Source organism: Martes martes, assembly GCF_963455335.1.
Source record: "Martes martes genome assembly, chromosome: 7".
In the NCBI taxonomy this organism is placed as follows: Eukaryota; Metazoa; Chordata; class Mammalia; order Carnivora; family Mustelidae; genus Martes; species Martes martes.
In genome coordinates, this window is record NC_137894.1 from 29,480,490 (window position 1) to 29,506,977 (window position 26,488).

General features: G+C 39.5%; 2 protein-coding genes across 8 annotated transcripts in view; one reads left to right on the forward strand and one right to left on the reverse strand.

Annotated features, from left to right (window-relative positions):
- The window catches only part of PEAK1 (pseudopodium enriched atypical kinase 1), a 294,195-nt gene extending 269,552 nt beyond the window's left edge, over nucleotides 1-24,643 (reverse strand). The window contains exon 1 of the mRNA XM_080808166.1: nucleotides 24,419-24,643. The gene's annotated coding sequence lies outside the window, so the exon portion shown is untranslated. The remainder of the gene's footprint in view (nucleotides 1-24,418) is intronic.
- Nucleotides 24,644-25,098: 455 nt separating this feature from the next.
- Nucleotides 25,099-26,488, forward strand: part of HMG20A (high mobility group 20A) — a 76,794-nt gene continuing 75,404 nt past the window's right edge. For 3 of the 7 annotated variants that reach the window (XM_080807975.1, XM_080807973.1, XM_080807974.1), the window contains exon 1: nucleotides 25,099-25,414. The gene's annotated coding sequence lies outside the window, so the exon portion shown is untranslated. The remainder of the gene's footprint in view (nucleotides 25,415-26,488) is intronic. The other 4 variants (XM_080807970.1, XM_080807972.1, XM_080807976.1 and 1 more) reach the window with 2 other exon arrangements.

A 26,488-nucleotide genomic window follows, 5' to 3' on the forward strand; every position in this document is an offset into this window, starting at 1 on the left:
AAATGTTTACACCCAGCACCACCCTTATTCGTATTACTCAGCATTAAGTACGGTAATGTCATAAGAAGGTTGAGTAATGACAGAGACCTATTTGTGTACCATTATTTACACGAAAGAATTTTCAAAAGAAAAAACAAAAGTAGCTATGGTAGTTGAAATGAATGTACTCTAAAGTTTTGTAAATGAGTAAAAACTGATGTTCCAATGATGTTGTTTCACTGTAATGCCATTTTTAAATTTTCAAGTGAAAAATACAAGAGCTAAACCCCAGATTAAAATGTCATATACACAGATGTTCAGTTAAACATCTGGTGAGTAAAGGGAGAATTTCGTGTGTTACAATTTTCACTCTCCTCCATTAAGGAGGTAGACCTAGTAAAAAAGGAGTCTTTTATAACCCAAGGCTGATGTCAGAGAAACTGGGAACTGGGTACCAATGCTGGGTCAGTCTGCAGAGGAGATGAACCAAAAAAAAAAAAAAAAATCAAACCACATTGTATGAAAACAATTCACTGAGAGCCCTGATGCCAGAAAGGCCCAGATATAAAGAAGGAAAAGAAGTCAAATCACTTTATCCTGGTGATGGGAGGCATTCAAATGCTAGATGAGCCTTTGATCTTCCAACACCAAGAGCCTCCGGAAGTTATTGCCCAGGGAATAATAAACAACATTTAGAATTTCCAAAGGCCTGGCCTTAGAGTAGTATACAGTTGACCTTAGAACAATGAAGGGGTTAGGGGTACCTATCCCTACCCCCATGCAGTCAAAAATCCAGGTATAAATTAACTCCCCAAAAACTTTACTAAAAACCTACTGTTAAACAGAAGACTTACCAATAACAAAGTCAATTAACCCATTATTTTGTAAGTTATATGTATTACATAGTGTATTCTTACAATAAGGTAAGCTAGAGAAAAAATGTTAAGAAATTCACAAGAAAGAGAAAATATATTTACATATATATACTATCTATACTATATAGAGAAGAAAAAAAAACCCATATAAGTAGACCCGTGCAGTTCAAATCCGTCTTGTTCAAGGGTCAACTGTATATGCATAAGGAAGGAACCTGGTTTCAGAATGAGTCAGAAAGATCTAGTTTGAATCATGACTCTAGCACCTACTTCATATGTGACGCAAGTTATTTAACCTCTATCCTCAAAGATGGTACTACTTTCACAGGATAATTATGAGGATTAAAGGAGGTATCAGAGGAGGACCTGATCCCTAGAATGTAAAAAATAATTAATAAATTCATAGTCACAGCTGCACATATAAGGAATCACAGCCCAGGCATATATTCCTCAGCAAGCCTATTAGATAGGTGTTATTATTATAACTTGCCCAAGGTCACACAAGGAGCAAGTGGCAGAGCCAGATGTGTGTAGATCCAGGTGGTACAGGCTCCAGCGTCCAGGCTCTTAACTACCTCATTTATGGCTGCTGTTATAAAATGAGCATCCCACGTAACCCTAAGAATGACTCTGTGTAAACAAAGTGTTTAAAGCCCTTCTTCATCAACATTTGAATTTTAATAGATTCCTAATTTGGAAACAATCCTGTTCTGTTACTAAAATGCTGTTGGTAGCATGAAACTAATAACAGCACTACTGTCAAAATTCATTATCTGTTTAGGTCACTTAACTTCAGCCAGAGAAAAAAAAATTTCCCAAACTCCAGAACATGTAGGCTGGCTTTGAGAGAACAGAAAAGTCAATGGGACAAATACCCCTTCTCTAAGGAAACAGCTCAGAAGTGATTTGAGGGGCACCACAAAATCAGCAATTCAGAGTGGGGAGGGTCCTCAGTCTAACTCTCTTGATCTACAGAGTGGAAACCAAAGCCAAGAGAGAAGTGTGGCTTTCCCTGCATCCCGCAGCTAATCAATCGTCCGTCATGTTAGACCATTTTCAGGAAGAGCTTTCCACTGCACCACTCTGTTTGATTCCTACTGAACTGCAAACTCAATGCCTCATTAATGTAATTTAATTAATTTAATTAAGGCACTTCCACTGCAAAGATATGTATAGGTTGTTGCACAATAGAAATATGTCACGGAGGGAATCTTTTACTAAAGATCTTTAAATGATCTATCTGAACAAAATATAGTCAACTTGTTAACTAAACAAATGTAGACATATAAATTTACTAATGCCCCTAAATGTACTTCTGAACCATTCCAGTGTTCTCAACACAGAGTAAGTCTCAAACAGAAATTACCTCCTCCCTTTTAGTATTCCCCACAAGAAAACTGGCTACATTCCTGATAATCTTTTCTACAAAGACATTTGCTCCCTTAAATTAATAAATTATAAAATTCATTTTACCTATAAAAAGAACAACATGCTTTTAAAATAGTGAAAGATCATACACTTTGTCATCCCCTCAGATAACTGGATGTTCACTGCCCAGGTGTAAATATACATTTACGTATACATTAGCTCATTCCTGAAATAATTTTGTAGGGTAGGAATTCCCTCATCATGGGTTGCAAATAGTTGTCCTCAAATACATCTTGCCTTTTGTTTAAGGCAAAACAGATACATTTGTTGTTCAAATTCAAATTCAAATTCAAAACAATCATACAAGGAAAGTGATTTTATTACTGTTAACAGCTGATGTTTCAACTCCTCTTCCCCAACCCTCACTGATGCAAATGATCTCTTTTAGCAGAACTGAAACTTACTGTTCCAACAGGAGCCACCTCTCCAGTGACATATGCTGGCGCCTGAACTGAACTAAACTAAAATAAGCGAAACAGAAAAGCACTATCCAGGAAAGTGTCTTTCAAAAATTACTTGGAAATAAAACAAACCCAAGAAACAATGATCTTTTCCTTTGTAGCGAAAAAGGAAAAACATTGAAGTAGTAGCAATGAAGAGAAACAGACAAACCATACATTCCAAATGAAGAACTACCAGATTTGGCAAGACTGGAGTTGATGAATTCCAAAGTGACCTCAGCATTTTGGTGCCTGGGCAACTGTGCGGATGAGGACCAACCCGACCAACCCGGAAGTCTGAGAAAAGTGGGTTGATGGGGAAGGAAGGGAAGACATGTTTATGCTATGGAAGCAAATGCTAGCAAGTAGGTATGTCTTCAGTATATGCAGCCAGCTTATAGGTAAATTTAAGATGCAAGATTTGAGCCTCTTGTACGGGTTTAAACAAGTAAAAATGTTAAATAAGGCAAGCTTCTTAGGTAAACACTATAGCCTCAGTAACAGATACGACGGCTAACATGCAGCTAATGAAATTCACAGCAGACCCCAATGTATATTCCAGATACCTCCTCAGTTGCAGTAAGGATTCAGTGTTTACCTCCAGGTAAATTTGCTTAAACAAATTCCAAATAAGTAAGTTTCACACTAGGATCTCATTTCTGGGAAGATATAATTTAATACTATGGTAACAACTCCAGAAAGCTTATCTGAATCTTCTCTACCTGAACCAAAGAATATCTGCAATTAGCCTTCTCTGAACCATATCTACATTGAACCCCCACTTAGCTCATAGGTCTTTAACACTTCATCTGGATCATTTTTTTCTGTTAAACATGCATAACATTTCTACGTCTATATTTTCCTTTCCACTAATACCATCTTCTACCCTCTCTTCCAGATATATTTTTAAGTTGAAATTTGAATCTCCGAGTTAAAATGTGACACTACCAAAAAAAAAAAAAAAAAAAAAACCCTCTAACATGGCAACTGCCTTCTATGAATTGGTTCAATACCAAAAGTGTTTGAATGATATTCTCAGCTTCTTATCTTTTGTAGTTGGCCCACATTTATCAATTCAACCTCTCCATACATTCTTTCCACCTATTTCCTTTCTTTTACCTAAGCTCTGTATGTAGCCAAATCATTTGTAAATTTCTCCAGGAAAAATTTTGACCCCAATTTGGGGATTCAACTTTCTAATTTTGAAAGGAAAAAAGTCATGGAGTGAATTAACTCTCACTCTGTTCAGTGCCTAAGTTGCACAGCAAATTATTTAAACTTTCTGAGCCTCGGTTTTCTCAATTGTAAAAGGCAGAGATGATACTGCCTATCATTGAGGGATGTTTTTCAAATTAAAGGAAAAGAAATGCAACAAATCTAGGGTGAGTGGTAAACTGGAGGTTATACATAAAAATTTTTATGTTATTATCAACATAATTATCTCATAGGCCATTACACAATTTTGCTACCAAAAGCATTGAATGTACTTCCTAATTCTGGCCTCAATTCAAGGACAGAATGCAAATCACATTACTGCAATTTTGTTAGAGAAGGCACCAAGGGGAGTTTGTAATGAAATCTGGGCTACAACATTTCGGCAGAAAGGAACTAGAATACAGGACCAGAAAAGCCAACTCTCAAGACCCCTGCATGCCCCTGACCGCAAAAGGAAGGTTACAGCACATTTCAAGCAGAGAGCTGCTACATTTCATTTAGTCTTCCAGTTCTGAGCAGCAATGAGGATTAGGGCAAATTTTTATTTCATTGCCAATTTGAAATATGGAACAATAATGACACCATGCTAATCAGGACAAATATATTAACTTTACAACCAATATTTGAGACTTACTGCATGCCCAGTACTACATTAAGTGTTCTATTTTTATTAATCCTTACAACAATCCCACTGGGTGGACACATTTAACAAAAAAACCTGAAGTGTGGCAAAACTGGGATTCAAACCCAGGTAATAGTGAAAACTTCAAGTACCCAATAACATGTCAACAAGTTATGTGCTGAAAGTAAGATAAATATTTTGGCAGTCACAGCTATTGGGTATCTGAGTGGGAAGTGGAGCATCATATTCACTCAACAGTATAAGAAAGCAGGAAAAGAGGCTGAAGAAGAAAGGGTTATATTCCATAGCAGCAATTCCGGAGCTTTCAAATATTAAAAATCATGACACTGTCAAATTGAGCATGGCCTACTTTGGAGATAATTAGAGCTCTCCAGATCAAAGGTTCTCCACCTGTTTTCCACGTGGTGATGGATGAGGGCCTTAAAAGCTGATGCTATGTGCCATCTAACACTCACCACACCTCCGCGGGCCTCCATACACCTCCACACCCGCCTATGTGAAACTCCCAGAAGAGCAGCTGCACCTCTGTGCCTTCTCACACTTCTCAGGGAAGCACATTCAAATAAAAATGAGTAAAAAGGCATGAAATGCTTTTCAGTATCAACTAAGGAAATATGAATATTTACTGAGCACTGATATTATGTACCAGGTACGTTTCTAAGCCCTTCGCCTATATTAATTCTCAAACCACATTATGAATTAGGTACTATTTTATTCCCATTTTTACAGACAAGGTATCTGAAACACAAAATAAGTAACTTGCTGCAGATCACACATAAGGGAAATGGCATTATCAAGATTCCAAAGAGGCGGTCTGGCTGTAGATCCTCAGCTCTTAAACACAACAATAAACTGCCTCTCAGCTTTCCTGGGGCTTGACCTAGTGGATAGATGCCCCGGGGAATTCCAAGAACTTTTCCTATGACGCCAGAACCAAAAAGATAAGAAGTTTTGCCTCCGCAGGATACACCCAAAAGGCTCCCTAGGACTGTGAGGGTTTACTCCTCCAACAAGACTTAGTTTAATGTCACGGGGACCTTGGATCCCAGCCTCACAGGCCCAGAAGATGACTTCATTTAAGGCCTCTCTCCTTATCCCTGGGTAAGCACTACAGTAGGAATCTTCTCAGTAATCCTAATAAGTGATACTAGTTACAAGGTTGTGAGGTGCTCCTGCTAAGCTACATGGACTCACAAAGCTTCACAGTAAGAACAGGAACACAACCCTTTGCTCTGAAACAAGATCTGTGCATTAAAGATTCACTCAGTCTTCTAGGTAGGGTTGTCACATATCATTCATTAAACAGTATTTACTGCAAGTCTGCTATATGCCAGGCACTATTCTAAGGGCTGGAATACATCGGTAAGTAAGAAGTCCTACAACCAGGGGCACCTGGGTGGCTCAGTGGGTTAAGGCCTCTGCCTTCGGCTCAGGTCATGATCTCAAGAATCCTGGGATCAAGCCCCGAATCGGGTTCTCTGCTCAGCAGGGAGCCTGCTTCCCCCTCTCCCTCTGCCTGCCTCTCTGCCTACTTGTGATCTCTCTCTCTGTCAAATAAACAAATAAAAATCTTAAAAAAAAAAAAAGTCCTACAACCATAGAGAATACATTCAGTGGGATGGAAATACGGGTCCGTATAGACTTATAAAGGTCCAACCACAAATAAAAAAAGAAACAAGTATGGGAGAAGAGGTTTTTTCAGCAGCAGGTGGAAGCTGAGGCAAGAGACGGTTTACAGTCTTTTGCTTTAACAGAGCGGCTCACTTCAAGAAATTAAAAGAGAGAGGGAAGCACACTACACACATACTAAAAACAAGCTGTTCAGCTGTAGGTTCTCCAAAAAGCAATAATGCCAGAATATGAAGCATGATGAAGCATTAGAAATACTTCAAACTCCTAGCCAACAGATGGTCTCAATCTCAGAATGGCCAAATTAATGCCAAAGCACAAAGTTACAGTCCAACATATAATAGTACCTATAATTGCACTTGCCATGTACCGATGACACACTCTTATTCTTTCTGGACACTGAGATGCGAGGGTCAGGACGGCAGTTCATTCATTTCTGTACCTCCACCATTCAGCATCAGGTCCATTACAAAGTAGGCACTCAGAAAATGCCTCCTAACTAAACTGAAAACAGCAAGCATCCTCAATATGGAAACAATAAATAGAAGAACCACTGGTGAGAGACGCCCCCAAAACTACTCATCACAGTTGTTCATTTTGAATGGTTTGACCAAAGTTTCCTAAGAAACATAGATAATAACTTAGATGTTACTCCACCTGGAAAAAAAAGAGAGAGAGAGAAAGAAAGAAACACTACTTACACAAGAAAGTAAAGACAACAAGACAGCAAAACAATTCAAGCTTCTGGATAAATTATCAAAAATTTAAGTGCTCAGTGTTATAGATGTGTTAATACCAATGCAACTGAAGGTCAATCTCTGCAGCCTTAACTGCTAGGTTATTTTCAACTCATGGCCCAAAGACGGACACGCTTCATATAAAGGACCTCTCTGTACCATTCATTCATTCCTACATCTTCGTGTCTTCGTCCCACTAGGCACAATGGGAGGTGCCTAAAATCTAACAACAAACAGGAAAACACAGGGTCCCCTACCCTCAGGGATCGTCTTTCTTTTTGGGTACAGTCATCAAAGATCTATGTAGCCTAAATATAAGCTGCTTTTATCCATCCTATCTCACTGAAGAAAAACTGTAATCATTTGGTTCTTCTCAACTGCAAGTGGGGTTCAGTGATACAACCACAGCACAGTTTCAACTGCATTAAATCATATGCCCAGAACAGTACAACACAATCCAGGCATTTTTTAAAAGTTGAAATAATCCAACTAACTAATTTTTACTTCCTCTTACAATTTTGATAAAAAATTTAATGTGTTCTGCCTACTCAGAAAACTTGAAGAAACCAAATGATCGTTACCATTTCCAGATTTAAAATGGTAAGCTTGTGTAATCCAAGCACAAGAGCACTGCTCCAAATTTTTTTAATGGAATAAACTAAAACTGAAAACTGTAGGCAAAGGAATACTATGCAGCAGTTAAAGAATGAGATACAACTACATGTACTAACATGAAAAGCTATATTCCATATTGGGTAGAGGACAGAATCCAGATCAATGTATGGAATATGTTAAAAAAAAATACAGACACGAAATAAAACTACACACACACACACACACACACACAACACACACAGAAGAAAAGATCTGGAAAGATATCAAGCTGACTGCAGTGGTTACTATTTATTTACCCCTGGGAGGTAAACAGAGAAAGAGAGATGCAGAAGGAATTTGGTTTCTTTTTCTATTTATTGCTATATTGTTTGATTTCTCTTGAGATACTATTCATCTGTAACTTGTTTAATTAGGAACATTTTTAAAGAAACCATCTCTAAAACCAGATAAATATCCAATATTTACAATATGGTCCTTAATTCCAAACACTACAAGAAACAAAAATCTTCCTTGAACAGTCAGAATAACTGACATGGCACTTAGACCCAAAAAATGCTTATACAATAAATGCCATGAACTTAGAAAATTTAACTTCTAAAACAAGTAGGTCAGAACAAAGAAATCGTACACTTTCAAAATATATATTCTAAGTCACTGCAACTAGAATAGATACTATAAAACACTGCTTTCATACACATCTTGTAACTCATTTATTATAACTCATTGTTATATGTAACTGTTTTACATATTAGCAGCTCACAATATCCTCAAATTGCAAACTGCTATCTCCAAAATAATCATCTTACAAACATGAATAACTTTTTTTTCTTCCTTAAAGAAAAGTTTTGCTGTACACACCATTTCCTTTCCTCTAGAAGTTCAATTTGCTGGCAATTCAAGCAGTGGTTCAATTGCTGCACTAAACCTTAAAAATACCCAGCATTCTTGCTCTCTTAATAGTTCCCGGAAATGACAGCCAAGGACCAGAAACTGAAATATCATGCAACAGTTAATCTGCACGAGTCAAAATATAATTGTTAAGGGTACGAAAAGTATTTATACAAGCAAAATCATGTCCCTTTTCTTGTGCTTCTTAAAAAAAGAAAAATAAAAAACTCAACACAAAAATTGTAGCTCGCGGCTCAACTGAATTCCTGAATCAGGAATAAAATAAATTAAAAATAATAAATAAATAAAACATACCTTTTTATTTTCCAAAGATTATTAGTCATTTGAATTTCATCAATCAGATACTGACACGAAAAAACCAAAAGTTAATACGGAGCATACTGTCAAATGCATGAGCAACAATTTGGTCCATATTAAAGGTGCCAGTTTTATTTTCCTAAGGAGCTTTTGCTGATACGGGTTGGAATATTTAAGGGCTTAATAATAAAAATTATTCAGAATTAGATTACTTTAAGTTTTCATGAGATGAACTTCTTCTTTAACCAATTATCATTAGTATTTTCTAAGCTAAGAATGAGCAGATGCAAGTACATGAACTACAGAATTAAAGAAAAAGAACAAGATTTCAATCCTTTTTCCCTTGTGTCCAAGCACAACAGCAAACAATAAAACTCAGAATGGAATAGAAATAAGCAGAGGATTGGGGGGGGTGGTAATAGAATCACTTTTAAAAAAATGCATATCTAGCCTAGACATCAGGGAGAAAGAGCAAAGAAGGAAATAAACCAAGTTACCCCTTCTCTGCCTTTGAGGCCCATCATTTCATTCATTCAGTACATCACTCAGTTTTCATTTGGCCAAATGGTCTACACTGTCACTGCACAGATCTCTTTCATTAATATGTACTATGTTTCTTTTTTATAAGTTTATTTAAGTAATCTCTACACCCAACGGAGGGCTCAAACTCACAATCCTGAGATGGAGAGCCACACGCTCTTCCAACTGAACCAGCCAGGCACCCCTGTACTATATTTCTTGATTTAACAATTTTAACATTTACTGTCATGGGTAGAAAAATGGGGGGGGGGGGGAATCAAGCTTGATTTGATTATCTTTCTGTCACTAAATATCCAAAGATACCCAAAGGTGTTGGAGGAAGGCAGAAGTGGGGGAATATAATATAACTACTCCTGAAGTATAATATTTAGTTAATGGTGCCCTAGCACACAGACAACATCCAACTGCTTCCTGAAGTTCCTCATTCCCAGGAAACGATGAGGCATACTGTCACACTGCGCAGGCTGTTTTACACGAGGCTGCTTACTTCATTCATGAGATAAAGAGAAGCCACTTTACCAAAAAATATGCCCTAAAAAATGGGAAATATCCAAATTTTCAATTGCTAAGATGACTCAGTGAGTGGGCAGTTACAGAAACTCATAGCTGGTGCTAGAAAAAGCTCATGTTTTGATGAGGATCACTTTGAAATGCTGTTCTGGGTGCACATAACTGGTTCTTGCATTATAATTTTGTTTTACTTCCACACTAAGCATTTATGAAGTGCTGGATCCTTTCTGGAGGAAAAAGATGGACTTTCTCCCACCGTTATATAAACAAGAAAGCCATTCCTACTAGGGGCATTTTCTGATTAACAGACAACAGTGTGGTCATTAAAATATTGCTACTTTGCCTCAACAATTTTGACATCCAGTAAGTACGTATTAGTGTCTCAGGCTGAATTTTAAGCTGATAAAGATGGATTACAGTGAAAACAGTCCTAGCTCATATTAACAACAAAAAAATTATTAACTCTTTATGCTAAACAGGTCAAGATAAATTTAAGCACTGGGGACACCTGAGTGGCTCAGTCATTACGCGTCTGCCTTCGGCTCAGGTCAAGATCCCAGGGTCCTGGGATCGAGCCCCACATTGGACTCCCTGCTTGGGAGAAGCCTGTTTTCCCTCTCCCAGTCCCCCTCCTTGTGCTCCCTCTCTCACTGTCTCTCTGTCAAATAAATAAAATCTTTATTTAAAAAAAAATATTTAAGTGCTAGCCATCTTTTAAAACAAGATAATTATAACATATTTTAGAGATATACATATTTATAGACAAGATCTGGTGAATAAAATAATAATGTTAAGTAAAAATACAACCACAACACGCAGTCCTATTTACTGAGTTTATGGGGAAATATTAACTATTACACTTCTCATATTCCCATCAAGAAATTCAAGAAGAAACAGTACAAACCAAATAAACAAAGTAACTTCCACTTGCAGCACTCTCCGTTTAGAAAGCTCTTTTACATATATTCAGACTTTGAATACAACATTTATTGGATGCCAGTCTGTCAAACGCTATACTAAGTCCTGGGGACATAAAGATGAATAAGACATGTCCCTTTAGTCTCCATTCATCCAATTTGATAATTTGGGATTTGATAATCATCTGACAATCAAAATCATATTAAGAAAAAAGGGCAAAATTATCTCCATCCTACAGAACAAAATAAATCTTAGAGATACTAGGGAATTTTTCACATGACCACAAGCTAAATTAAAAGCAAAGCTTGGGGGCTCCTGGGTGGCTCAGTGGGTTAAAGCCTCTGCCTTCGGCTCAGGTCATGATCCCAGGGTCCTGGGATCGAGCCCCCGCATCGGGCTCTCTGCTTGGCGGAGAGCCTGCTTCCTCCTCTCTCTCCGCCTGTCTCTCTGCATACTTGTGATCTCTGTCTGTCAAATAAATAAGTAAAATCTTTAAAAAAAATAAATAAAAGCAAAGCTTGTTCTTTATTCTTCTATTGTATATTATATACTCACTAACCTTAGGGATCATTCTGATCATGCCACATCTTTCTTATCATGCCACAAATTCATTTTAAAAAAGAAAAGATTGATTTTAATTGCTACTGTTTCTTCAGAGTAACGCTGAGGATTATGATGAATATGTGTGCATGTGTGTATATAATATACACACTTTGTATATGCATATGTAACACATACATGTGCATACATGTTTGTTACTCACTTCATAAAAGCACTCTCTACCAGAAAGGATACATTTGTCCTCAGGTCTTAAACCATGAAGTGTACTTACAAATTCTTAGTTATCCTAAGTCCTTGGAATATGGAATTGATATTATTGACTATTCTGAGAATAGCCACAGGTAAGTATGCACAGTAAACCTTTACGTGACTACAAATTTAACATTATTCTGTAACATGAAGGTCCATAAATACAGGAATATGTTATATTGAGGCAAAGTTTTAAAATTTCATAAGACACCAGAATGAATGCTCAGCATCCTCAGTGCAACTTGGCTTTATAGTTTTCTTCTCATACTAACCCGCTCCAAAATACTTGAAGAGTGCTATTTTGTTGTATTTTATGAGAGAAATTATATGCTCCAGGACTGCGCTAACACTAGTCACATGTGACTCCTGAGCACTCAAAATGTGGCTAGTCTGCATTGAGATGTGCTGTAAGTAGAAAATACACAACAGATTTTAAAGATTTAGCAAGACAAAAAACTGTAAAACATCTCAATTTATTATACTGAGTATATGTTACGATAGTATTTTAGTTATACTAAATAAAATGTATCATTAAAATTAATTTCACCTGCTTCTTTGTACTCTTAAAATGTGGCTACTAGAGGGAGCCTGGGTGGCTCAGTGGGTTAAGCTGCTGCCTTTGGCTCAGGTCCTGATCTCAGGGTCCTGGGATAGAGGCCCGCATTGGGCTTTCTGCTCAGCAGGGAGCCTGCTTCCCTCTCTCTCTTTGCCTGCCTCTCTGCCTACTTGTGATCTCTCTCTGTCAAATAAATAAAATCTTTTAGAAATTAAAAAAAAAAAAACGTTGCTACTAGAAAATCTGAAATTACATTTGTGGCATGAATTATTATTTATCAAACAGCACCAGTCCTTAACAGATATGCCTAAGAGATTTGAGATATATTCTTTGAGACTATCAGGGGCCTATTCTACTATCATACCCTCTATTATTGTCAGTTTTCTATCAGAAGGTGAGCATGGGGTGGTGAAGAAGTGGAATTTTTTTAATGACATAGGAAAATGTCCATAATCTATTATCAGAAAAAAATCAGGTTATGAGATTATTAAAAAGTGGAGCTGCTTCGAACATGCATTTAAATTATTCAAATTTAGTTTAACAATACGAAAAACAGAAAACTATCAATTCCTCTAAAAGCGAAGTATCTCCTATAAGTGAGCATGTGTCTGTCTCCTCGGCCAGTCTCAGCTCCTACATGTCTCTCACAGTATGACTGGCTTACTGCACTGGCTACAACCAACACAGAAGCTGTATCTCTACTGTACACAGCATGATGTCAACAAGGCATTCTGAAACATATATATACATGCAGAAAAATGGGGGAAAAGGCACCAAACTATCAGTACTAGTCATCTCTTGATGGTAGGATAGCAGATTTTCTCCTTTTTACTTATTTTCTACAATAAAAGTTAACTTTTTTCCTATCATAAAAGCTTATAATTTTTAAAGATGTGTAGTTTGGGGCACCTGGGTGGCTCAGTGGGTTAAGCCTCTGCCTTTGGCTCAGGTCATGATCTCAGGATCCTGGGATCGAGCCCCGCATCGGGCTCTCTGCTCAGCAGGGAGCCTGCTTCCCCTTCTCTCTCTGCCTGCCTCTCTGCCTACTTGTGATCTCTCTCTCTCTGTCAAGTAAATAAATAAAATATTTTAAAACAATAAAGATGTGTAGTTTGATAGGTAATAAAGACTTGAAGCTAAAAGGATAAAGAGAATTAGAAGGAAGTCATTCCATACAGTACACAGTCTCCTAGTCAGAATGCCAGTCCATGAAAATGCAGACCACACAGTCCTATAAAGGATTAGAGGGTTTTCATGCAGCTACAAAGCCCTATATTTGCCTTTTACAAAAGAATACAAAATACAACTTTTCTCAATGATGAGATTTTTTTGTTAGACTTTTGGAATATAAAACCGACAACAAAACTACAAGGTGCGTTTATAATAGAATTCAAAATTTATTTGCATATGTTTAATAAAAATATTCATGTGAAGTAAAAAAAAAGTTAATAATAAAAGTTAGCTCCCTAAATTAGGAACTACTGCATTTATGAGTTATTCTACACTACTGATGGTGCAATCTGTATTGTCACTAATGCTGTCATTACACAAGTTACATTTGTATATTAAGAAACAAAGCAGGGATGCCTGGGTGATCCCATGGGTTAAGCCTCTGCCTTTGGCTCAGGTCATGATCCCAGGGTCCTCTTGGTGGGGAGCCTGCTTCTCCTTCTGCCTGCTGCTCCCCTTGCTTGTGTGCTCAAGCTCTCTCTCGCTCTCGCTCTCGCTCTCGCTCTCTGACAAATAAATAGATAAAATCTTTAAAAAGAAACAAAGTAAACTTGTTCTTACGCTGCATAGAAGAAAAAAGGTTATTAAACCACAGGATTCTCTTCTGGACATTTCATCACTCTTTTACTAATTTCCTCACTGATTTTGGAAAACAATAACCTCTTTTAACTTCAGGACAAACAGCTGAATTAAGATCTGTCAGTCTACCTGAAATATTTAGTTGTAAGGTTTAACATTGTGAATACAGCCAGTCCTTAATAGGCAAATGCTGAAAAATAGTCTGGGGATATTATTGCTAAAAGAATTTTCAAGTCAAGGAGAGAACTGGCATCAGGAAAATACTTTTTTTCTTGCTTCTCCAATGCCTTAAATCTTCTTTCACACTAACTCCCACAATTACTCCTACTTCATACCCAAATAAAATCTATAAAAACTGTTGCACACCTGGGAAGAAGACAGTTTCTCAGCCTTCGAAATATTCAATTGACTATTATAACATATTGAAATGGTGTACCATGGCATCTCCCCTGTAGTAACAAAAGTAACTGAATCTACTTTGAAAATTATGGGAGGGTGAGGGGTTAGATCCTAACTTTAAACAATGAAAAATGCTCCTGTCATACAAAGAATTTATGAGAAAAATAGTTTTCCTGCTTCTCCACCATCAGTGGAATCAAAGAAGCTCAGGAAGGTAGAGATAGGAGAGTTAGAGGAAAACTTGCAGATTAACCTATAAATACACTGGGAAGCTAAAATCGTTCATTAATTTTTAAATGTAATATTTCTATCCTTTATCAGCAAATACATGGTATTTCCTATACCCCAAGCATTACTTTAAGCACTTTGTAAATATTAGCTCATTAGAAACCCTCTGACTTAGGTACTATCATTATCCCCATTTTACAGATGAGAACACTAAGGCATAGAGAAATAAAATAACTTTCCCAAGATCACACAGCTAATAAGTGGCAGAGATGAGATTCAGTCCCAGGCAGTCTAGGTCTAGAATCTATGTTCTTAATCCATAACGCAATGCTGAATGCTCAAAAAGTAATATGCTCTTGAAAGCCCATTTCTGACTTATAGTTAAATATTTAACAAAAATCTGATAAATTAAGAGGAAAAATATGGAGACAGCAAAAAGTAGAAAACCAATTATTCTTAGTTCTGACACATCACTGTGAATATATTAGTATACTTCCCATTAGTCTTTTTCTCTTTTTCACATGGGGCTTCCCCCACCTTAATTATCACGCAGCACACATGATTTTCTAGAAAATGAAAAACTTTAAGATACTAGCATCTCAGCATTTTTAGAGTAACAGTTCAAATTAAGTGAATAGTTACATCAAAACATTTATGTGTTTGCTATCTATACTTCACCTGACAACCTCTTAAAGTAGAAATATTCATTTTACAAACGAGGAAAATGAAGAATAGTCAAAAAAACAAACTTAATGTCGAACATCTGGTATGTAGTTGCACCGGATTCAAATTCAAGCAGTTTGACTCCTGAGCTAGAAGAACCTAGAATCCTACCCTACTGGAGGGTAGGATTATGGGCCACCTGAAAAACAGTGATCACATTTTTACAGTAGTAGTATTTGTCTGGCTTATTCTAAAATGAGGATGTTACCATACAGATTTATTTTACTTTGCCCTAATTCTGACTTAGACAACTAAAGTTTTAGTATCCTAACTTTTCTTGACCAAGCTAACTCTTCATGTCTTACTTTATGTCTTATTTCATGTCTTCAAGGATCTTACGTACTTCCTTCACCCAAAATCGTTGTGAGTATCGTTATGTGCTAGGGACCCTGCTAACAAGACAAGTGACAGAGTCTCTTTCCATTCAGCATATGCTCAAGTTTCTCACAACAAATAAATACAACACACCCATATCCGTAAGTGGATGACAGCTTTGCCAACCAGTTTGGTGGAATAACTGAGAATGAAATCCTGCAATTCTCTAACCCCCTATCATATAAAACAGATAAATCCCTTATTTTCCGTACAATTCTTTAAGAGGGACTAAGAAATAATTATTCGATAGGTACTCCTTATCTGTCTCATAGGATACCTGTACTACCTCTTCTCAGCAGGCAATGAAAGCCTATCCATTTTTAGTACAAAGGAGATGAAAGTAAAATATTTTACTAAAACCTCAGTTTACTAGGTTACAAGTTTAAATTACTTTAAAGTTCTATAAATGTATTTTGGGTATGACTTTAATACCAAATGATAAGTGGGAATGTCAAAGATCATTTAAGAAGCAGTCAAAAAATAAGCATGTTCACAGAAGAAGGGAAGCCCAGTGCTGCTTTATTTTACATGGAAACATTTTATCTTAAGCAGTCCTGAGTTGAATCCCACTGATTATGAAAAGATGGCAAAGGGCAAAAGTTAAAAAGTGAGTTGCAGCAGAAACCCTCCTAACCAGTTCATTGAGTGGCTTAATGGACAGCCAACGACCATAGGTACAATTACCAACCCAAAACTTAATAATGGCAGGGCACTAAGAGCAGAAGCAACCTAAGAAACCAAGGTCGACACATGGAGGAGCTTCTGCTTGTCAATAATTACTAGTTGTGGGCATGAAGCCCTGGCAAGTTCCCTGACTGACACAGGCTCGCGTTAATGTTGACCTGCAGCTGGCACACTTTCTGTCCCCTTCTTTTGTCCATGTCCTCTGACAAGCTTCTCCAGGATGTTGTATCTGTACTATTATCCAGGACTTGCCTTCCACCGCTTCTCTTTTTAAGTCTGTAATTTGTCTCATCCTAGATTGTAAGTTTATGGAGGAAGGAAGCAAGGTTAATCCCCAAAACAGCTCAATGCCTTGAAAATAACAAGTGTTTATTAATGATGGGTATGGAATCCACCCTGTAACTATACCCCCATCCTTAACATCTGCAGAACTGCTCTTCCTCATCTCTCTGACTGTTATGTTCCAGGGGTCAGTCCTTGAACCTCTTCTCTATCAACATGCACTCTTCAGGCATCAATCTCATCTATATGGACAACTCGCATGTATCCAACCTGGACCACTCTCCTCTGAACTCCACATTCATTTGTTCAGCTGCTGACTTGATAATCCTATTAGCATATCTATTAGACATCTCAAACACTTAGCCAGCCTGGGAAAGAATTCCTGAACTCTTCCCAGAAATCTGCTCTGCCCACAGTCTTCACATCTCTGTTAATGACATCTCCATCCTTCCGGTTCTCAAGCCAAAAACCTTGGAGTCATCCTTGACCACTCTCTTTTCACATTCTATATCCAATCTATTAGCAAAATAGTTGGATCAAAACATATCCAACTGGAGTCACATAAGTATAAATGCAGGCCTACTTTTATATACAGAAATAAACACAGCTACGTGTGGATACATAGATTAGTATACATACATATATTTCCTACCTCTCTGTCCACTGAATGTGCCCAGAAGCAGTGACACTCAAGTAGCAACAAGCACACCTAGCATCCAGAGCTTGGCCTCAGAATACCATTCTCTGATAAAAGGAGCCACAGCTTCTTGAAAAAAAATGAGCCTAGGGCTATTGCAGGAAAAATACACAATGAGCCTGAAGCATCTAGTAGTACCAGAGAATAGAGACGTGTACACGTATACACACAAACGAAAGGTGTATGGCATAGGACAGAGTCAACCTAAAAGAGATCCCAATGACAAAAGCTGGAAATTTGGTCAATAAAATAAATAATGCTAGCACTGAACTATAACCCTAAGATTAAAATAAATATCCATGAACTGGCATTGATATAAATGATTAAGCAGGTAGACAGAAAAACAGACGAGAAAGGACAAGTCTTCCTTACAAAAGAATTCCAATTAACAAATACAGAAAAAATTAGCAAAATAAAGAAGTATTTTTAGAACACAATAGCAATAATTATTATCAGTATGATCTACTGATGAATGCTAAAATTAGTGAGCAGAAACAGGATACTGGCAAAGCCTCAAAATATCCCCCCCCCAATATTTACCAATTACTATAGTGGTTTTAATATATGTCACAAATTCATTGATTCTCCTCCTCCAGGAAGTAGGTGTTTAATTCTTCCCCCACTTGAGTGTAGGCTGGACTTAGCAACCTGCTTCTACTGAAGAGAGTAGGGAAAGGGAAAAATAACTTTCCAGTGGAGAAATTTACCAGAAAACACCTTAACAGAGGGATTACCAGCGATAAGTCATGTTGGTATCATTTATCTCCTATAAGATATCTCCTATAAGAAAGGCGCTTCACTGCTATGGTATTCTTCTCCCCAAAATCCCTAACCCCATTCTAATGAGAAAACATCAGACAAACCCAAACTGAGGAACATCCTACAAAACACCTAACTAGTACTCTTTAAAAAGTATCAAGGTCATAAGAGATAAGACCAAGAAGAGATAAAGGAGACCTGAAAACTAAAAGCAATGTAATATCTTAGTATAAATAACGGAATGGAGAAAAGATAGTAGTGGAAAAACTGGTAAAATACAAATAAAACCAGGAGTTCCACTGAAGTATTGTACAAATGTTAATTTCTTAGCTTGATAAATGTTATATAAGATGTTAACATAGGGGAAACACAGTGAAGGATATATGGTAGTGGTTCTTATTAGGAGCAGTTTTGCCCCATAAGGGAAATTGGGCAATGTTTGGAAACATTTTTGTTTGTTAGAACTACGGATATGGTACTTGCATCTAGTGGATAAAGGACAGGGATGCTGGATAACATCCTACTGTGCAGGACAAACCCCCACCACAAAGGATTGTCTATTACAAAATGTCAGTAATGGAAAGATTAAGAAACATGGTATAACAAAACTCTCCGTACTATCTGTGCAACTCTTTTGTAAATCTAACAGATCCAATTACTTCTCAATTCCCTGGTCCAAGACTATCTCTCAACTGAATTTTTTAGGAGTCTCCTAACAGGTCTTCTTGATTTTACTCTGTGCCTCCTTAGACTACTTTCAACACAATGGCCCAGAGTGAAGTTTTTTAAAGCATAAATCTAATCATGTCACTCCTTTGCTCAAAACCCTGTAATAGTTTCCAATGCACAAAGTAAACATCCAAGTGCTTACAATGTGGCCTACAGGTTCTAGGAGATCTGGACCCAGTTATCTCTCTGACCTTACCACCTTCTCTTCTGTTCAGTCCAGTGTAGGTACACTGGCCAAGCATGTCTCTGCTTCAGGACCAATGTAAAACGTTTCTTCTACCTAGTATGCCCCTTACGTCTTTCAAGTCTTTGCTCACTTCTCACCAAGTCCTTCCCAGACACTCTCTTTAAAAGTGCACAGACTCTGTGGCATTCCTGTCCCGCTTGCTTGCTTGCTTGCTTGCTTGATTTTTCTCTACAGCACTTATCTATCACCTTCTAATATAACAATAACTCTCACTTATTTTGTTTAATGTCTATCTTATTCTCTCTAGAATGTAAGATTCATGAGGGCAAGGACTTTGTGTTTGGTTTGCTACTGCAACCAGTACACCTAGAAACCATTTGTTAAATGAATAACACACTTCTGAAATCCTAAATTAAACATCCCAGTGTCTTTTTTTTTTTAATTTATTTATTTGATGGACAGAGATCACAAGTAGGCAGAGAGGGAGACAGAGAGAGGGGGGGAAGCAGGCTCCCCGCCGAGCAGAGAGCCCGACGTGGGGCTCGATCCCGGGACCCCAGGATCATGACCTGAGCCAAAGGCAGAGGCTTTAACCCACTGAGCCGCCCAGGTGCCCCCATCCCAGTGTCTTTCAACGACTTCTCATCACTATGACATTTTCTGTCTTATCTTCTTAAGTATATGATTTGGGGGTGCCTGGCTGGCTCAGTTGATGGAGCATTTAACACTTGATCTTGGGGTTGTGACTTCAAGCCCTACACTGGGCCTAGAGTTTACTTAAAAAAATGAAAACTCTTTTAAAAAGAAGAAGAATATGATTGGGGAAAAAAAGAATAAGCTTTGGATCATGGTTTCATCACTTGATAATGTATATCTCTGGACCGATTAGTTAACCTCTCCAATCCTGTTTCTTCATCTGATGGATAATGGCAAAGGAAAAACTATAAGGTTAATAACACTTACACTGTAGAATTAGTGTTAGAATTAGAAATAAGGTGGTAAAGTGTCTAGCATGTAGTAGGTACTCCATAAATAAAAGCTAATACCATTGCTCCCTCCTCACTAGCTCTTCAGCTTCACAGTGACACCTATCTAGCCTTTCATGCCCTTCGTTTTCTCCTAACTGAATCATCCTTCCCAGGCTTCGTGTTCCTCACCCAGCCTGGACTCCACAGTTCTTTGATTCAGTCACAATCTTCAATATCTCTTTTTTTCAGTTCTCTGTTGAAAACACTGTTATTAGCCCTGAATTAGCTACGCTTCTGTTCACTATTAACCCCCTAAATGCATTACAATGTAGCTAGCTGCACTAGCTAAGGTTACAAATGACATTTTAACCACCAGTCTCAGAAGTTTTCTTTAGTCCTTATCTTCTTTGGCCTTTTCATGGCAGGATACAGTGTTGACCACTCCTAGTCCTTGAAATACTCTCTCCTCCCTCAGCTTCTGAGACAAATCACTCAATAGTTTCCTTTTTTCATCTTTGGTCTGTCTGGCACAGATGGTTGGCTTCTCTTCACTTGCCCCATAAGGTAGCTCCCAATAGAAAAGTGAAATCATCCTAAATTTTCAACCTTACTGAACTCCATAACCTGATTATTTACCCTGTATTGCTGATAATACTCGATCTCTTATACATCCACCCTGCCCCTTTTTATCCCTCATCCTTTCTCACCAGGAGTGGCTTCCTGACTGATCTTGCTTCCAGTTTTGCCCTTCTCTAATCCTGCATTCACTTCACTGTCAACAGGATAGGTCTAAGACACAAACCTGATTCCATCCCAGCATTTTTCCTCCACTCAATCCTCACAGCCTTCAGGATAAAGTTAAAGCTCCTTAACTTGGCTGGCAAGGCATTCAGTGATTTGGCCTCTTGCCACTTCACTAGCCCCTGTTTGAAAACTGTGCTGTCCACCTGTAGCTTCTGATTACTTGAATGTGACTAGTCTAAATTGAGATGTGCTTTAAATTTAAAATACATACCAGACTCTGAAGACTTAGTATGAAAAGGGGAATGTCAAATATCTCAATACTTTCAAAATACTGATTATATGTTGAATGATAATATTTTAGCTATATCATGTTAAATAATCTGCTATTAAAATGAATTTCAGGGGCACCTGGGTGTCTCAGTGGGTTAAGCCTCTGCCTTCCGCTCAGGTCATGATCCTGGGATCCTGGGATCGTGGAGCCTGCTTCCCCCTCTCTCTGTCTCTGCCTGCCTCTCTGCCTACTTGTGACCTCCGTCTGTCAAATAAATAAATAAATAAATAAAATCTTAAAAAAATGAATTTCACTTTCTTTAACTGCATCTACTAGAAAATTCACACATGTATATGACATATTTGTGGCTCACATTTTATTTTTATAGGACAGGGCTAGTCCAAAATGTTCTTTCCCATATATTGAGGTGACAGGGTTAAGGGAAGGGGGAGGCCAGATGGGTTAAGGAGCAAAATAAACTGTTCTTTTATCAAAATAAATAAATAAATAAAAATAAAATGTCCTCTCCCTTTTTCTGCATGTAGTTAAGTCCTACTCTTGAAGATTAGCTCGGGTAATCCACGAGGATGTAATTCAGGACTCCCCCTCCCCAACTACCCCAAGTCTGAGTCAACTACTCCCACCTACCCCACCCCAATTCTCAGACAGGTGGTGCTTCTACCCATAGGAATCTACTTACACCTGTGTCACAGATCACAGCACATTGTTAATTATCAGTTACCAACTATCTTCTCAACTGTACACTGCTTGCAAGAAGGAACATCATTCTACATTATACTCAGAGCCTACCAAGCCTACCACTTAAAAGGCAATCAAAACATTTGTCAAATAAATACGAACTATCTATTCCTGGCCTGAAAGTTCCTAGAATTTCTAGTTCTACAAGGAAAACAAAACATCAGTGAAAGAAGGAGCCTATAGACTTTCCAAGGAGCTCTAGTAATGAAAGGACTGTGGTGGTGGTGAGGACTAGGAATTACAGAGAGAAAAGCAATGAGAAAGCAAAGCTCATCACACACACCTGCCTCTTACAGTAAAACAGGGATGTGCAGCAGTGATATGGAACCCTGAACTCACTCTTGGCATGCCAGGGGCCACAGTCTGGTTCCTAAATTACTTAAACAACCCAACCAACAAAAGAGTATGATTTGGCAGGTTTCAACATAAACAGCTAGAGCCCAGCACCTGTTCCACTTAAACAGCACATCATTACAGTTAAAAACAACAACAAATCTCTCTCATGAAGCAAATGCTAATCTCATGATGCTTCACCATGGAGCAATTTAGAAGAGTTATTATATGAAATGTGCCAAAGCATGAATTTATGGCTGATGCTTATTTGGCAAATACGGTTGGCACTGTTAGATGTTGCAAAACATGTATGCAAATAAGCAAATAAAAGTTTTTAAGCTCTCAGACTTAAATATTTACATTACCATAAATGTACATAGATAAATGTTTATATGAGTACACATATAATGCATTCCAGGAACACATTTTTTAATGTGATTGTCAGAAACAGTTATGAAGTGGCATTATTTCTTTATGGGCCTCAGGGCAGACTCTTAAAAATGAATTCTGACAGAATGTTAATGGGGTACAAACATTAGCAAGGAAGTTTCTCTGCACTATCACTGGGTAAAAGGAATACTCATAACACCATAACAGTTCAAAGCAATCTTATCTTTTCCTTTTGCCAAAATATTTTCTTCCCATCCTGGAACCCAGCCAAACATAAATATCAGTCCCTAAAAGGGAGATAAAGGATAGAAAGGAGGACCACACATCACAAAGCCTCAAAGAAAATAATTTGACATTTTTTTCCCACATAATATGATCAAGTTAGAGTCTCCAAAATAAAGACATGATAAAATATTTCCCCCTCTGACAGCTATGGAAAGATGTTTGTTTTTTCACATAGTTTTTGAGTTGGTCATAGCCAAAACTCACTAGGAATGGTATGAATTCTGCTTGCATTGTTAACTATTAATCTCTGGGCCAAAGCTATAACTCTCATCTTCGAAGCCACAAAAATGTACCATACCTGCCATTATAGCTTACTAAAAGAGTCACGGAAGAGAAGTGGCAGGCACTTCAGAAAGTAATTAAGGTAGTCAGTGAATTGAGCTATCTGGAAAAGCTCCGAGATTACAAGAGAGGCCATCATGAAGCAACTATCCAAGACTGCTCATGGAAAGTTTTACCCCTGTGCATAATTCACGTTTTTCACTTCCACACTATAGAGAGCAATATGGGTTCTCCCACTACACACATTCCTACATCATTTCATTTATCAGGATAAAAAGACGCTGTGGCTGAACAAAAAATCAGTACACAGGCCCCAAAACAGAATCCTGGTGGCAAACACGATTCAGGTGAAAAGCTGTTGACATACATCATCCAATGACCTAAAAATAGCCTTTTATGTAAGTCTCCAAATACTTAATTCAACACCTAATCTTACCACATTTCACAGAGGCAGAAGAAAAATGTATTAGGTTTTCTATAGCAAAGCCAATAAGATGAAATCATAGTTTTCTTTTAACTCGTCACTATCCCCTCAACGCCAGCCTTCTAATAACTCCATTCCACAGCTCTCAAATTCCTAAACTTGGATCTTAGAGGGGGAAAAAACGGATGGCGAAAAAGTACCATTTAAAGGTGGGAAATCTCCCTCCTGTTGCTCAGTCTTTAACATTGTCAAAGGTCGAAAAACGAAATCAAATTCTCAGACCGATGGTGCAGAGACAGTGAGGGGGAGGGATGGGGGTTCAGACTGCTGGTCCTCAACGCGGGAGGTAAGAAAAGTAGCAAGAACGGATGAGTCAAAGGGCAAAGGAGAAACAAACTGACCAACCGAACCACTGAAAATCCCCAAACAACCCAGCAAACCCGCACGTTAGGGCCCTCACAAACCGCCTGGCCAAGGGAGTGGGCAAAGAGCCCCCGGGTTTCGTCCCGGCGCGGCCGGCGACCCTGCGCCGGATCCGCCCGGGTTTGGAGCAGGATGACCGTGTAGACTTAGCAAAGAGAGAGAGAAGCCCTTCCTGCCCCAGTCTCCCCGCATCCAGCTCTTTACAGGCTTCACTTTCCCCAGCAGCTTCCCAGCAGCGCCCGGGGGCGTCCCTCGTCTCCAGGTCCCAACTTTCCCTCCTCTGGGGGGCGCCGAGCTACCGGGGCCGCCGCTGCCGGCGCGGTAGGGGGCGGGGGCGGCGGCGGCGGCGAGCCCCGGGGGCGGCGGGGCTCGGGGGTGGCCGCAGAGCCCGCGCCAGGCGGGACACACCGGCCGCCTGGGCCCCCGCGGCGGCGCCACTCGACCCCGAGCCGCCCCGCCCGGATTCCCCCGGGTCAGCGCCCTCACCCCAGGACGACCGTGGTCCCACAAATCGGCGCCGGAGGAGAAGGGAACCAAGGGGACGCGGGGATCCCTGCCCCCGTTACCTGAAAGGCGCACATGCCGCTGTGGTGACCACCATCGCCGGCCGTCCCGTCCCCTTCCTGGTGACCGCGGCCGCCTCCACCGAGCAACTGACACTAACAAGTAACTAACTACTCGCCGCCGCCGAGTCTGCCGCGCGCTCCCGGCCGCCTGCCGCCCGCCGCCCGCCGCCCGCCCAGCCCACCAGCCAGCCAGCCTCCTCCCAGTCCAGCGCGCCACCCCTCCGCGCGCACACTCGCTGCCGCGCTCCCTAGGGGCGAGCACGCGCGCGCGCACGAGCCCTAGGCCGTCGGCCCCTCTCACCAGCCTCACTTCGGCCCCGCGGGAGGAGTCACCGTGACGCCCCTCCTCTCGCGTTCCTACCTCCAGAGGATGAGCCTATGAGGGCACCTGATTGGTAACGGGGGCGTGGCCAAAGGAAGAGGGCAGGACGAGCAGGACCTTGGGCCAAAGTGAAGGGAAATTTTGGTTCCCTTAAGTTCCAGAGGAAAAGGGCAACAGAGTATTGGCCCTTTTGGTGCCGAAGTCCCCTGGTCAGCCTGCCCTCGAATACAAAACTTGTGTTTCCAAGGATTCCAGTATATAGCAATTATCGATTCCTTTCTGCAGGCCTTAGCAATTTAAAAAACTACATCTCCCAGAAACCTCCGCGAAAGTAAGACTCACCTTGCGTAATCACGTAGTCCTTCGCCGCATTTGAACAAAATAATCCCTCCATTTTTCTGAAGGTATGGGGAATAATATTCCATTTTTCTCCCCACCGGAACAATTTTAAATGTTACTGCGCTAAGAAAAGTTACCTATGGGAAGATGGTTAAGCGACTAGGTAAAGGGAAAGAAAATATGTCAAAATAAAGTGCTGCGGATGAATTTTTTTCCATGCTGTGAGGCGACGGAGTGAGAAGAGTGAAGGCGATTGAGAGGGGCTCAGGGAATTGTCCTCTGTGCAAGGGACTTTCTGTAGGCCCCAGGCCCCTGCCTGCCCCTATCGTCAGCAGGTCAGTAAGCACGGCGAGCTTCGGGGTGGCCACAGTGGAGGTGCCCTTCACCCCCTTGAGGATCATCTCTCTTTTGCTGTTGTTACTGGTTTGTCTCGGTTTGAGGCCGACTGAATGGGGGCGCCTCACTTCCGGTTGGGGGAAGGGAGGAAGGCCGTCCAAGGGGAGGGGGAAGACAGAACTCATTTCCTGTGGGGGTAGGGTGATGGTTTGGGGGTGTCCGACCCACTTCCATTGCCGGCGAAGGCTTGAAAAGGTGATACTTGGTGCCATTTGCATAGACGATCTCTTAAAAGTTTTAGGATTGTGTTGTATGTGAAAAGTTAGGTTATTCCACAAAGTTGTGCTAATCACCAGCCTCCAGTCAGAATTTTTGAATTTTATTTCCACGTGTAAGATGGAAAATTTCCTCCCCCCAGTTGTTTAATGCGTTCATCGCAGTATTCGAAGACCCTCGTTAAAACTACTCCGCTCTACAACACATACTTTATTGTGTAATTAATGGATTCTCCACCTCTGCTCCCCTACTCAAGTCCAACCTTGATTGAGTGAGGTATAGTGGTGTGTTCTGTCTTGGCATGCCACCGGAACTCTGTAGGTGCTCTTTTAAGGAGGTGGTTCATTATAGGACTCAGTGTTTTGAGGCATTTTCACCTTATAAGAGTGGAAGTATCGTACTGAAGTACTAAAATACTTGGTATTACCTTAACTGGTAGGATTAGGGTCTTAAATTCTTAGACCTGTTGATTTGAGGCTACAGCTTTTGCCCTGTACCTGAAAACAACTTCCCCTAACCTTAAAAATTCTTATATGTAACTTTCATGTAGCCCTTGTGAGAGTTGTGCGCTGGTATATTTTTCCCCTTTGTAATTTGATTAATTTCAGCACCGATTAAAAACTAGTATCTGCTCTTTGTGTTTTCAAACGATGGTGCAAGGGTCATGATACTAAGCTAGATTTTAAGCATGCAGGACATTTGGCTCACAGATGGCAAAAGGTGAATAAGACAGAACTTTTTATTTTTCCTATGTTCTCAATGCTTTATAAGAAAGGATATGTAAAGTGGTAATAAAT